We start from the raw sequence: 15783 nt of genomic DNA, 5'->3' as shown, positions 1-15783 counted from the left end.
GGGAAAAGGAGGATATTGAACATATGTCTAGTGACAGATTGGCCACATGGTCGACAGTGAACCAGATAATATTGACAACGATGCAGATTGAGGGCAGCAGCACATTCGCCTTAAGTCTTAAGAGATTGGTTTAAAAGAGTCATCGAGAAGAAGTGAAACATGCTGTGGAAAGGTAATGTGGAGAGTTAGTGTACTTTACATATTTTAAACTTCATATTGAGTTGTTTTTTTTCCTTATGGTTTCAGTTTATGTAAGCGTCTGTACTTCACTCTGTACTTCCTCTCAAGTGAAGCAATTTCTTTTTTCTACTTCTGCAAAAGTATGTTCACCTGAGGAGAAGAGTCAGTGCAGCAAGTTTTGTGTTTCATAACTTTCTAAACACGACAGAGTGTGTGTATTTTGAAGGTAACAGATGATCTATACAAAAAGAAAAAAATATATACAAAAATGCCAGGATGGTATGTGATACATAAATAAAAGCTGGATTCTTTCCCTTTCATGATTGAACACAGTTAAGCTGTGCAAAGCCATGAACAGAGCACATAAAGAGGTGAAGGGGAGAGTGAAGGCAGGGTGGAGACGAGTGTCAGGGCTGCTGCGTGATGGAAGGATCGCAGCAAGACTGAAGGAGAGGGTTGACAAGACAGTAAGAGTAGTTAAATCAGTTGCACTGTAAATGACGAGAAGCTGAGCTGGAGGAGGCAGGGATAAAAGTGTTGAGATCTTCATTTGGAGAGAGAAGGATGTAAAGGAGGGACAGCGTAGGTTGGACAGTTTAGAGGTGAAGTGAGAAAGGAGAGTTGATTTAGACATGTGGACATTGGACCTAATATAGTGGAGATGGAGTTGGGAGGAGGAGACCTCATTACTGAAGGTGTGACAAGAGACAGGAAGATTATTTGCTCCGAAGACACAAAACAGAAAAAAATATAAATAACCGAACAAAGACAAAACATTAGATGTTGAAAGTGATTTTAACAGTTATATATTTGATGGCACAATCATGTCTTAGAAAAGTTGGAACAGGAGCAGCAAAAGCTTGTAAATGTAAGTGGTGCTAATCAACAAAAAACAAACAAACAGTTGACTATTTTATACTCAGTTAGATATAGTAACAACAGGCCAGTCCCAGCTGAGCATAAAAAGAGCGTTTTAGAGAGACAGAGTCTAATACCCCAATACAATTCAGAGAATATGGAAAAATTATAATGCAAAAAGAAAAAGGTTGAAGGTCACTGAGAGATTCCTTTTGATCTCTGAGCTCTCAAGTGGTACTGCGATAAGAAAATGCCTTATTATGAACGTATGAACAAGACAGAGCTGGACAACTTCATGTGTCCATCGATCAGCTTCACAGTAGAATCACCTTCATTACAATCACTCTCACCCGTTAACAAGCCATCATAGGCACACCAAGTTTGTCGGTTGTGTCTGTGCTTGTTGTACATGCTTGTGCTTCACCTCCCAAAACATCAGCAGCTGGTCTCTCCACCTCTCAGATCTTTACAATAGGAAGTGTGGCACTGTCCAAATGTTTTTGACAAATGTTACCTTTAGATAGAAAGGAATTTGAACTTATGCCGTTTATTCTATAATGAATACAACTTGGGTTTGTGGGAATTTGCAAATTACTTTACCCTGCTTTTTTCATTCACAAGTGAATCACCACCACAGCTTGCTAGGAATTGGAGTAATAGTTTATTCATTTTAATACAAGAACGTTAAAACAAAAGCTTGTGAGAAAAGCTACTCATGGGGGCGAGGGGGGATGTTGAATCTCTCAACATAAATTAAATTCAGTAATTCGAAGTAAATTCGCTCTTTTCGCAGCACTTCTGGCAACATCTGTGCCCTCCAGATTTAACCATCAACGTAATAACATGAAGTTGTCCAGCTTTCTGTGGAAACAGAAGTACTGCTCATGAGAGGTGAATTAAGTGGTGTCCCTCTTTCTGGGGAAGCTAAAGGCTCGATTGGAGCATGCAGCGAGTGAAGAGGGGAAACGTCCCCCTTTAGAGCAGCTTTATAAACCGGATGAAGCTCAATTGATTGGAGTCAATTAGAGAAAAGGTCAGGCCACAGCTGGGGCAGTACTGTCTCTAGAAACACTCACACACAAACACACATTTGTATGTGACATGACTTATATATCTGTGATGCACCCTTTTCTGGCAACATTGCCTAGATTTACATTCATTTCCTGCTGAATGACTGTGCACTTGGCTGTAACTTCTACCAACCTCAGGACCTTCATGTACTGCTTTGGGTTAGACTCATTTTGATGTAAAGAAAAATAATAATAATACAAATTTTAAATTAAAACAAATTTCCTGAAATTACCCAAAATTTTTATGAAATATTTGATATTAGCACTACTAATACAGATACTTTTGTACTGGTGCCACACATTTTAGAATTAGGTTTGACCTGTGAGTGTCGAAATAGATTAAAGCTCCACCAGTGTGTGTCAGACAAGAAAACAATCGTCTTTTAGCAGGGCTCACACTTCACAACCAGCTGTTGTGTTTTGATGTCCTACGCAAAACAATGAGGTTATGTTCTCAAGAAACCAGTGTTGGAAACCCTAAAAAAAACTAAAACAGTCTCTCTGCTTTATAAAAGTTTAAATAAGGATTTACTATTAATTTTTTATGCCAGACAGGGTAAAAGTGGTACAAATTTCTCTTCAACTAAAAATTCTAAGATTTTTCTTTCCCAGAACTTAATTGAATTGAACTTAAATGCAACTATTACTTGACCGCCCCAAACTTTTGCCTGAACTTATATGTAAAGTATATCTGCACCCAAAAATGACTGGACTTTCCTCATGGGAAGTACCCACAGTATGTTTTAGATTTAGGCTCTAACAGTAATACATACAGCCTCACTTTCCTTCAAGTAGTATTCTCACATTTACAATGACAGGCATTCATTTTATACAGACTTTATACAAAAAGTCAATTCAAATCAATTCAATTAATTTAAATTCAATTCAATTAAAATCACTTTTATACAGCACCAAATACAACACAGTCATTTCTAGGTGCTTTTTTTTTATCGAGAAAAACCCAACAAATCCACAATCCAATCCAATCCAACCATCTACTACTCCCCAACCCCACCTTGCAATACCTCAATCTAAACCTAAACGGGATCTTACATTAAAACATGCTCTCACCTAAAAAATTTTCTGATTTTCCTCATGGTGCCTTGATTCTTGACCCTCCAAAGATGGCAAGCCCTCATAAAGTGAGTGTGCAAATAAAATTTGGTCTACAAAGCAGCAATAAATACATACACACACTTATATTTGTGTGCTTTTAGAGGATGTTGCATTGACTTGCGTTCATTCCCTGCAGGATTTACTGTTAACTCAACCGTCACTACTTCCTAAAGTTATTGAAATCATGTTGAGATATAAAAATGTTAACCTCTTTTCAAAGTCATCACCCAAGTCGTCACAAGTCTCTATGGGGAAGTGAGCAATCAGATTGATGTAAAATAAAAACAGGTCAAAACACACAAACACACCATTCTCTACCATTAGGGAACATACAACAAAACATGTCCTCACTGAAAATGTTGATGGTCTTTCTTTTGTTGGACTAATGTTTTAAACTAAAATATGTATGTAAATGAGTTTAGGCCTCCTCGTGAGTAATTCGTACTGATCCACACACACTATTTCTCTCCCGCTCTCACTCCCACACCAGCTGTGTTTTCACATCTTATATTAATTTTAAGCAGAATTAGTGAACTCAAACATTACTACTTGCCTAACCTAACATTTTACGCAAACTTTAATCAAAACCTAAACTTAATCTGACCTCAAAACATGTTGTCAATTAAGAAATTTAATGACTTCTCTCATTGGTGTCTCAAAGTTTGTCCTCACAGTGACACAAGTCCCTGTGGGTTAATCAGTAATCAGGTTGACATCCCCACAAGCACTAAAAAAACAAGACCACACACACGCACGCGCACACGCACACGCGCACGCGCACACGCACACGCACACGCACACGCGCACACACACACACACACACTTGTTATACCTTCAGGGGACAACTGACACAACATATCAAAACTTTTTATGAATCTTTTTTGTCGTTCGCAAAGATGGGAGACCATGAAAATATGAAAACAGATTAAAGTATCCACAACAGTCATAAATACTCCACACACATTTACCACACTTCCTGCTATCCTTCTGAATGTAGTCCTGAACATTAGATCAATGCCCCTCACATGTAATGGGCCCTGCCAGACCATTTACTAGTCTGTTAAAACCTTTTTATGGGAGTACTTGTGTCCCATGTGTTTGTGTGGGTTTTTTTTTTTTTTTTGCAGTTGTGGAAAACACAGTGAATTAAATGTACTTACTGCTTTCGATGCTCAAGGTCACACGCATATATGTACATAAAGAGGCTGGCCTTTTTTTTCTTCTTTTCTTTGCTTGTAACAAACCATCTTGCTTTAAATGTCCCCTGACACTCGCTTATTCTTTTCCTCACCTCATTTCTTTTTCTTCCTCTTTGCTCTCCTCTCTCTTCTCCTTTCCATTCATTAGTATAACCTTCACTCTGGGCTCTTCTTTTTCCACTTGTGTTCCCTACTCCCTTGCATATATCTTCATAATATCCATTTGAAGTCCACATATCTACGCTGAATATCTTTTCTTCTTCTCATTTTCACTCCTCTTCATCACTATAAACCCTCTTTATCCATTTGCCCGTTTTCTGGTTAATGTACATTCAAACTTTAAAAGTGTTTCCAAAGCAAATACGGTTAGAAGATTTTATTTTTTAAATTCACAACTTTCCTTTTCTTCTCCCGGAGTTTCATGTTTATTTAGTGAACACTTATAATGAGAGAAAAAAGATTTCTAAAGAGGAATGCTTTCAAGTTCTTCAAGTGTTAAACTGAAAGACCTACTTTTCATACTTTTAGATGGTTTTAAAAGAAGAAATATTAGTTGAATCCAGAAGCTGATAATCTTACTGTGCCACAGCTTCTCACCTTCACAGCCGAGCAAAGAAGCAATTGACAGTCCTGGCTGTCTAGACTCATATATTATATGTATGAAGAATTTAGTTGAGGTGTTACGTTTCCATCAGAAATGGAGAGGTTTTCTTTTAGAAACCAGAAAATAGACTCAACAAATTTCAGACAACCCTTCTCACTTTGTATAATATGGGTCAGAGCTGGTGGGCGTTATGTCCCAATGTGACCAGCAGGAACTGGCAGAAACATTTGCATCCATCTTTAAATGGTATTTGCATAATTTGGGTGACATCTCTTTTCACAGATGGGTCAGACACATTACAATGAAAGAACTAAGATGCTGTATTCACTTAACTATGTTACATGCACTCGTCCCACATAACTGCACGTGCTACTACACATTAAATATTAATGGCATTCATTCATTACATTGTGGTTTGTTTTAATTCTACATCCCCACATTATTCTAACTCAACATAATTAACTTGGATTTACTGATACGAGCTCAGACCTTTCAATGTGCGGCAAGATGCTGCAGATCTCATATCAGTCTGTGGTTGTGAGTTCCATCTGTTTCACGGGAGGTCTGCAGAGGGGGCAGCATCAGAGCCAAGATCAACAGACCCATCCAGTAAGATGGAGCTGTTCAGGGCCAGAACCTGGAGACGTTTGAGTCAATGAGGAACAGGAGGTCACTGAACAAACTGCTCTCCATCACACCCACTCCACAACACATTACAGAGGCAGAGGGGCTTGTTCTCGAGCACACTGAAACAGCTTGGCTGTAACGAACAACAGTACTGGACTTCTCTCATTCAACACAACATAAAACTTCACAACAAATCCCCTCTGTGTGGCACTTTTTCTTCACATTCACACAATCAACATGTTTTTATTTATTGTAATTATACTGTGTATGGTAATATTCATTTCTCTTAGTTGCTTTTATAATCTCCTTATTAACCTGAATGGGCATGTTATTTAATATAATATAATATAATATAATATAATATAATATAATATAATATAATATAATATAATATAATATAATATCAAGGCTCCATTGTTCTGTAACTCTCAACATGACAAACTGGTATAGATTATTTAATTTATGGGTATTCATTTACTCATTTTGAACATGTGAATTGATAAATATGAAACAAAAAATATACAGAGAAAAGGAATGAAAAAGAACAGGAAGAAGAAAATAAAAACACAAAATCAAATTAAATCAAATTGACTAAGACTCATGTGAATACCACTCACCATTACCCAAAAGGAATAGGAAGATATAATAATAATAATAATAATAATAATAATAATAATAATAATAATAATAATAATAATAATAATAATAATAATTAAAGCTGCAAGCAGCATTGAATGGGTCCTCGCACACTCAGAAGGTGTTGCATGTTGGGCGCGATGCCCGATCGATGTAACCGTCTTCAGGCTGTGATCAGATGTGGACTCTCATGCAACTTGTAAAGTTTCAGCCAGAACGGAACGTATACACCCCACTTCCTGTGTCCAGCAGGTGGCGCTGTGCCCAATAATTGTGTCTTTTGACAGTGATCAGATGTGGACTCTCATGCTGCAGGTATGCTAACTAGTGTATGTCATTTATCAAAACCTTACAACTTTATGAGCTGTGTTATTGACATTTTAAAGGTTGGACGTTATGTTTTGTGACTTCAGGGGAAAAGGATTTGATAGAAAGTGACAAAAACTAAAGTCTGAACTTTTACAGATGAGAAAGATGCCTGAAGAATTTCCAACTGTGCAAAAAGAAACTGAATGATAGATGAATATGCATGGATGACCATTTTCACGTTCATATACAGAATCTATGAGAAGCAGATAGAAAGCAGAAAACTCCCATCAGTTTACGTTTGTGACACATGCTGTAGTTGCCTGTTTGGAAAGTTTGTAAAGAAATGGGGAATCACTCCCCATTGAGAAAAGACGTGTGGTAACGATCTTGAATTTAAAATGATATAAACCATGTGTCTGGTTGATGGACATTGAACACATGTTATCATCAGTATAGCTATTCCAAAACTGTCTGTGCAATATACTTTATGGCATTTTGCATATTAGTTATCTACAGAGACTTTTCTTCCAGCCATTAAAAAGCTCAACCAGTAATATCTTGGTAATTATTAGATATGTCACAAGTCCTAATAGACCCTTTATGTAATTAAATTGTGTAATTTCACTACCAGATATCCATCAAGTCTATTAATATAACACTGAAGTCTTATGAGATGACACAGTCATGCCTGAGAGTATTAATGAGCTACAGACTCATTAATTTAATTTGTTGAGTGAGTCTTTTAATAGAATTAGATAATATTAGTTCATATTCGCTGCCAGCCTCCTAGTGTGGATGTTGCTGGGATGATGTTTCATTGTGCAAGTGGAGTTTAAAGGCATTCCTTTAAGATTTATCTTTATCTTTGATCGTTTTTTAAACTTACCTATTAAATGTATCTCAAAAAAATGGTGTACAAGATAGATTACGCAACAATCGATACCAGTTAGTTGATACCAGGCATAATTACATTGCTAGTGACTGCAGATAAAATGTAACTACATATTTCAAAATATCGTACAATTAATTTAATGCTGACAATCCATTATTGCGATGGCAGCTGATGCTGATCTTACTCACAGTTGGATGTCTTTTATGTTGCTGAGGAGTGAGTTCATATTCATTAAACCCCCAGTAAACAGTTTGGTGAAAAGTAACAGAGCTGTGCAGTAATCAATAATGCAATAACTTGCCAATAGCGTAATAAAAGCTTTAAAGGGTTTTTACAACCATCATTTAAGGAAAATATGTCATACAACATCAGTTATGCCTATTTTTAAGAAAACTGCAAAAAATTAAAAATGTATTTCTGAGAAATGCAGTCTGATTGATGTTATCACATTATTTGAAATAGTTATTATATTTTCAAATAAAAAATATTTAATGATACTTAAATAATATAATTAAGTTATTGCCAAATTATTACATTAGATTTATAACAATAACCAACATTATTACATTATTGGTTATCACAAGCTGCTGATTACACTTCATTCAAACATTGCCATTAATGTACAGTGTGTAATTTTTCATGTAGTGACAATACAGATATCTATTTATATACCACACGTAAGTTTTAAACCCATTTCATAGTAGAGTACTTCTGAAAAGACTGCATTCTTTTCTCATACTTGATCTTCAAAATCGTTTTAACCACAAACACACTTCTAATTCACAAAATAATAATAGGACAGAGCAGAACAAAGACAGTGCAGCTCATAATTTACAGTATAGCAGCTTTGTTTTCTGCAGTTGCAATTAATTGCTGTTAGAATTCAGCGTATTGCAATTACATGCTGGCTTTTATCACGCAGTCCTAATCACGTGTGTTGGGTATGTGAGAGAAAGCTGCTGTTTGAAGCATTTTGCACCTCAAGGTCAAGATGAATAAATAACAGAGTTTGACACAGATTTCTTACCCATAGTTTTCCCGAGCACAAACCTGAGAGGGATGTTTTCTATAATTGAGGCCACTGGAGCTGAGGGTTTGCAGCTTGTTCCCTGTTAGAAACAAGAAGGAAGCTGCGGGAGGAGAAATGACCTTAAGAGCAGACTTGCTGAGTCTGAAACATAACAGCAACTCCTTCACACTGCCCCGTAAGTCCGGGTGCCATTTCTTGAATCTTTGTGTCAGTGTCCCCAGACCGAGTGTGTGTGTTGAGGCATGCTTGTGCACTTTCCGTGTAAACTTGAGGAGCCGTGTGACTTCGTCTTCACTCAATAAACTGCTGCTGCTTCTCTGTTTACCGAGGCATCCGGCAGTAATGAAATATTCATTGGGCAAAAGAGAAAAAAACAACAACATCCAAATAACTGGGAGCCTCTCGCACGTAACATACATGGCTTTCACCCGAGACTCTCACTCACACCAGAGTGCAAAGCTGAAGTACAGTGAGACAATGAAGATGGACAGTCGCATGCTGGGGAAGCCCCTTTTGGGTTTTTATTACTTTTTATCTATTCAATATAAACAAAGCATATGATATATATAGTATAGTATATATAATGTTGGGCCAAGATGTGGCTCAATACCTAGAATTCTTTTTATTTCCCTTTTCACTGCTTTCCAAAAGTCTATGATCTTTGAGCAATCCCAGAATATGTGCGTGAAGTCATCCACCATCCCAACATTCCTCCATCATAATTACGATGTTTTATTATATTTTGAGGTGATAGATGGGGTATTAAAGTCACGCATCTTCACCTTCCACTCAAACTCGCACAATATTGGACTGTTAGTTAATTTGTGTCCAGATCCCAATGTTTCTTCCCAGTCATCATCCGTTATGGAAGTCCCTTTTTGAAACCGTCGTGATGACATTGACTGCCAGAGCGAGATGACTATACATCCAAAAGCAGTTACACGTGACCCAGGTCACCAATCAATCACAAGACAAACACAAACAGGCATAGAAGATGAAAGGAGTTGTCTTAAATGGCGCTTTTCTACTGAAAAACAACCCCTAAAGCGCTTAATTGTGTGAGTCACATTCACCAATAGAGGTGGATGTAATACAAGGAGGACAGTCCAGCCATTGGCAGCAGTTTGGTTCTTGCTCAGGGACACTTCTTCATGCGGACAGATGGGAATCAAAACCGCAACCCATTCTGCCAACTGAGCCATGGCCAGACCAACATACATGCATACATGGATGCCTGGTGTACCTGAACAAAATGTATATATATTTCTTTAAATTTTAATTTTATTTTCATTTTCAGCCTCCTCAGCTCAGGCCATCCTGCTTTTAGTTCATGATTAACCTTCTCTGTTTTCTTCATCACGGTAACAGTTTCTTTCACCACCCAAACCCTTTCTGCTGCTTTATTTCTGGTTTTTTGTTTCATATTTGATAATTTTTCATCAATATAAATTTTTGGCAACGTTTTTCTCACTCTATCCAGTCAAATACAGTAATAATGGAGGTTTTTCTGTGATACAGTTGCAGCATTCTTCAGTCATTCAGTGACATTGAGTCGTCCCAGATGGTAGTACACTTTGATATATAACTCACTTCTTATTATAGCTCACCTGACAAGCCAAACAACCATAGAACTCCATATTTTTGTGCTCGTGGGATCATTCATCATGGTGACCACAAGCAAACGAACACAGAAGAGGTAATTACCAGCTGATTGGTGGATGCCAAACCCTCATTTGAATACTTAAAGCGCAATCTATCTGCGTGAATGTGCAGGATCTTAATAAATCTTCCCTATAGTCAGGTCATCGCACTTTGCATTCAAACCTTTATCGTTTTTCAGCTGCTTCCTTCAGGAGCCCCACAGCAGATCGTCTTCCTAAAAAAATAAAATAAAGCAAATCTGCTACAATTTCATCAGCAACTGTAGAGACAAAAAAAAAAAAGAAGAAGAAACCATCAAACCAGACTCAGAGGTGATCTTCTTTGTGTGAACTTTGTGTTTTTGATGCTTCCACAGTATTTAGAAACCCACTAGAAGGGCTTTAAAACCTGAAAAGAAATGGAAAAACTCTGAAAGCTTATAGTACCACATCTTCTCACGAACACGAGGCACTTTTCACTTGGCAGAGGTGTGGGGTTAGGGTGAGGCTTCTCTAAAAACCTCAACACTTCTTCCTCTTACTAATGTTTGGGCTTTGAACTGCTCTCTCCCTCTCAGCATCGCTTCCTCCGTTCGCTACTTGTGACCGCATTTAAGTTGAAGTAGACGTAGCACCAGGTTCACGCCAGCGCCGAGGACCGCAAACGTTTTGTTTCCCACACACACGACAGCCATCGCCAACCTTCACCCTGTTTCACCAGAACTAGACCTTCAGACGTGTTTGAGTATGTAACCACTGTGTGACTTTCAATTACACAAACTGTACACAAAAAAAAGTGTCAAGAAAGACCACAAAGAAAAGACGCATCAGTGCACATACACACTGACACGCTGCCTTATGCTTAAACGGACTTCACGAGCTCGTCTTTGGCTCCTCATGCTCTTTGGGAAATAATCCTTCAAAAGGAAAAAGTTTTCATATTCAAGACCTCACATGGAAACTGTGTACAAACAAGCTTGTGAAACAAAGACCTGATTTTGTAAGAAAGAATTGTCAAATATAATTTTAACTCTTATCACTAAACATGGCAAACAAACCATGTCTTAACACATAAATTGTGACTGACAGCCTAATTTGAAATAACCAATATGCACTGATGATTAATATTAACTAGCTTCTTATTTGTTAGTTCAAGACCCGAATGCACCTTTAGAAAATGTCAAATATTAAGACTTGAAAACAGGAACATTGAGGTGAAGCAACAAAATTGGATGAAAAAATGACCAAAAATATTAATTAATTTTGTTTAAAGATGACCTCAATTTAGATTCTTGATGATTTATGAGCATATATCAGGCTGGGAAGTAACCATGAATCAGGTAGAAAAGTTTTTTTGTTTTTGTTTTTCACTCCTGTATTTCTAGGTATTTTCAGTGGGCAGGCCAGAGGGATGTGACAATAAGATACTCTATAAGACAAATAATGTGAAAACAATAACCAGTACATCCTGGTACATATGCATGCATGGGGCTCTGGGACATACAGAGTATCTGCATGATTTCAATATGCTTGTTTTTCAAATATACATGTACGCCCTTATTATCATGCTGCTCTTTGGCTTGTCGTATACAAACAGAAGCAAAAGGTCAGCAGGCAGTGTGCCCGAGGTAAGACCACATTCATTTCTCCCGACATTCGCAGATATTTAAGGAGGCCCTGAGGGTGAAACCATGCCTGCGGTGGTTTTGCTTCAACACGAGGAGTCGGGTCCTTGTGTGAATATCCTATTTCACATAATGGCAATAATGTACAAGAAGTATTCTTCCTGGAATCCACCACACTTGGAAGTTATTTTCAAGAACAAGGCAAAACAGGAGCCATGTGTTGAGCTTTACTGCTCGTGTTCTGCCACCGTTGGAAGACGAAGCAGAGTATTTTCCTTTTCAGCTGCAGGAGCCCTAATTATTGTCGGGCACACACTGGATGTTCACATTTACTTGATTCCGAACACGTTCAGACTGAGCTTCTTGGTGCTGTTTGGCGTGGAAAGACCTCTGAGTTCAAACACAAATTACTCACCAGCAAAACACAGTGAGTAAAGATGCCGACATCGCCGACAAATACGCCTTATTCATGAGAATGAATCATGAAATGTGGCTGCGACAGAGCAGCGTGTCCAATCCTCTAACTGAGGTAGATTCAACACATTTTCCAGAAAGATAAAAAAAAAAAAAAAAAAGTAATATTAAAGGTGTTAACTTATCTGTTGACGAAAAATGAAGGATCAAAATTTGAAAGTGAAATTCAAGCTGACTCCCACACAGAGTGACGCTTTGCGTGGAAAAAGCCGCACTCAGCAGTGTGAGATCTTCACCGCCTTCATTACTTTCGCTCTGCTTGCGTACAAAGAGTCACAGATGAGAATGTTGTGCCGCTTATTGATGTCACCTTAAAGGATTCCTGCGCGTTGAAGTTCAAAATGTTCGCACACTTATCTCTCGCGGCCATTTGGAGCCGCAAAGTCACTGCAATCTGAAGTCATGAAATATGAGTGAAGAAGAGAAAGAAGAAAAAAAAAAGCCCTCTTTAAAACCCGTGTGATGAGCTGCTTTCATAATTTTCTTTGTAATGTAACCATGGCACAAACTAATAAAAGCAAACATTTTGAGAAATTTACTTTTAGCAAAGGTTGGAGCCAACTTTTGGAAAGAAAACACACAAGGACATTTCGCGAAATGTCAATTTGTCGCTTTAATTGTGGTTATTTACTGTGTGCGAGCCTTTTAATTACAAAAGGCAGAAAGAGAAATTCAGTACACTTGAGAAAAGATTTGGTCTTGGATGTCTAGACCTCACAACTTTTTAGTTTTCATTTATTTAACATTGACAAAAAGAAAGCTAATTAAGGATCAGGAGAAATGCTTTGTTACAAAAAGAAGAAAACGCAAATAACCACATCAAGGCTGAACAAGCAGACAGCTGCCAAAGATTAAAGTTTGTCTCTGAAAAAACACGTCAAAATCATTTATTCCAAAGCCATAAAACATGAATAAACGAATACCTGAAAAACAGTAAACAGTCACAACTTTCTAAACATCCCCTCTTCTTAAATGACCTGAATCATAGCACTTCTCAATCATGATTCAGGTTTAATCAGTTTGGTTGATTCGAGGTTTTGCCCAAAACCTAAACTGACTTTGGAACTGGAAAAACTTAATAAACCTTAAATTGTCTATTTCTGCCTAAGTTGTTAATCAGATGACAAATGTTATTACTGTCTTAGGCGACGGTTCATTGACTCTCCTCCTTTTCCTCTGGTGGGGGGGGGGTGCGGTGGGATTCGCCGCCGGGGTTGGGGGGGCTGTCGGCCCGCTCGGCCCGCTCGGCCCGGGGGCCCTGCTCCGGCCTTTTCTCGACTTGGCGGCTTGGGTCGGGGCCTGGGGCCCTGTGCCCTTTATCCTTCTCTTGTGGGCTCCTCTTGCCTGGGGGTGATTCCTCTCTGCATTCTCCGTCGGGTGCTTTTTGGGCGTGGCTCTCTGGGGTGGTTCGCTGGGGTCTCCCAGGGCCTGGGGGGCTGCCGTCTGCCGGGGTGGCGGTGTCCGGGCCCGATGACCTCGGACCCCGGGGTGTCGCTACGGGTCCCCCCACAACAGTTCCGGTCACACCCAGTGGACAAGCCACACACACACACACACACACACACACACACACACACACACACACACACACACACACACACACACACACACACACACATCCACTCCTCACGAAAGGTGCTTCTGAAGTTGCTTGTTCTCTGTCATCATTTGCTCAAACTTTAAAAATCATGTTCCTCTTTTGTTGTTGCCTCTTTGTTAATTCATGTTCCTGCTTCACGTTACTGTCTAGATAGAGCTGCTCAGGCTGGTTTAATCAAAAAACAGTTGGAAAGTATTTGGATCAGTGTGATAACTGCAAATAATATATGTAGCACAACAAGGATATTGTATGTTATCCCCTTCCCCCCTCCCCCCTGAACTCCTCTTCTCTCTCTTCTCTTCTCTCTCTCTTTGAGCGTTCCCCCCCGGTCGTGTACGGCAGCCATGCCAACTTCTGACGGAGAAGGCAACAGGAGGAGACTCCAGGTCTCTCCCTGTTGCAAGACCAAAATCTGTTCTGACTCCGAAGGCTCTCAATCACATCATATTGTTGGCCCAAGCTGCCGAACAGGACAAGGGCAAAAAATAAAAAAAATAAAAATAAAAATAAAAATCTGTGGTCGGGGCTCTATTATGTGGCCGTATGTCGCACCGTGTGCAGGGTTCACCAGACGGCCGAGGTGATGCTCTCACTCTGTGTGAAAGACTTAAAATTGGAGAAATGACTAAAACCACAAGAAATGAGAAAAATAGAAAGTGACACAAACTGCTCTTTTTGTCATAAAGGCTGCAGACCCCTGTTCTATATATTACATATGTTCACAACAAGTACATAAGAGGTACCAGACCTGCTGACGAGAATCATTGTGAAAATGATTTACTCTGGTTCTGGAGGATCTGATTTGAGGAACCGTATAACTTATCCTAGTCATTCTTTCATTTAACTATTCAATTTGGGAGTTAATGTCCTAAAAACATGCTAAAATGTCAAAAAGTAACTCATGAAACATTTTATTTTGTAAAAGATAGAAGTTTAAGGTTTTAATTCCCAGGCTTGATCAGCTTGGAAAATGGCAAAGTAACTGAAGAGTATAGTGCTAAAAGTATCTCAGTCACATTTTCTAACATTTGGAGTTACCCACTAATAACGGTTTATTACTTAATGCACCTGATTATTCCATTTTCTTAAAAAAAAGTGGAACATCGACATTTTGTAATACTGTTGCAATACGTAACAAGTTATTACAAAATGCTGCAAAGTTTATTACAAAATGTGGTGTTATTACATAATGAGTTGAAAATACATTACATTATTACATATTGCACCTTTATTACATAATGCGGCACTTCAGGGTTCTTTTAAATTAAGTTTTTGTAGAGTAAATACCTGGTTACATGTCGCTTTCCGTCCCTTACACACTACTTACTGCGGCCTCTGTGGCAATCAGCTCATTTCCTTTTAAATAAAGGAAGCATTGAGCCTCCTTTGCTTAACTTATTGAGAATTTGAGCGTTCCTTAACATGGCTGCCACTTAAACACAAGCGGGGGTTAAGGGAAAGTGGATAGGAAAGGGGATAGGAGAGACTGTTAGGACGCACCCTATAGCTCTGGTGTGGTCTGGAAACAGGTTAAAACAGGGTTAAAAAACAGGAAAGAGAACAAAAACCGCTAAACTAAACATTACTTATTATTGAACATTGTTCAGACGACTCCCCAGTGTGGGAACCATTGAGATCGGTAAAGGCCTGTCCCACACAAATATGTAAGTAAAACCAAGTTCAGCATGATTGATAGTTTCTAAAAGGCTTTTTTTTTTTTTTTTTTTAATCCTACATGCCTCTTTGGCACCTCTAGAGGTACAACTACCCCCACTTGAAGTGAACAAACAGAATGAATTACTCATCTTACTGAGGCAAATCAGAACTTATGACTCATGTGTTTGTACCAAGACAGGGGTGTCCTTGTTCCTCGCTGTCGACCCCGCAAACAGTTTTATTTTTCCTTATTTTAATTTAAAGAGC

This window comes from Lipophrys pholis (genome assembly GCF_963383615.2).
Source record: "Lipophrys pholis genome assembly, chromosome: 11".
NCBI classification, from domain to species: Eukaryota; Metazoa; Chordata; class Actinopteri; order Blenniiformes; family Blenniidae; genus Lipophrys; species Lipophrys pholis.
The sequence above is the reverse complement of the archived record's forward strand: the minus strand, read 5'-3'. Positions refer to the sequence as shown.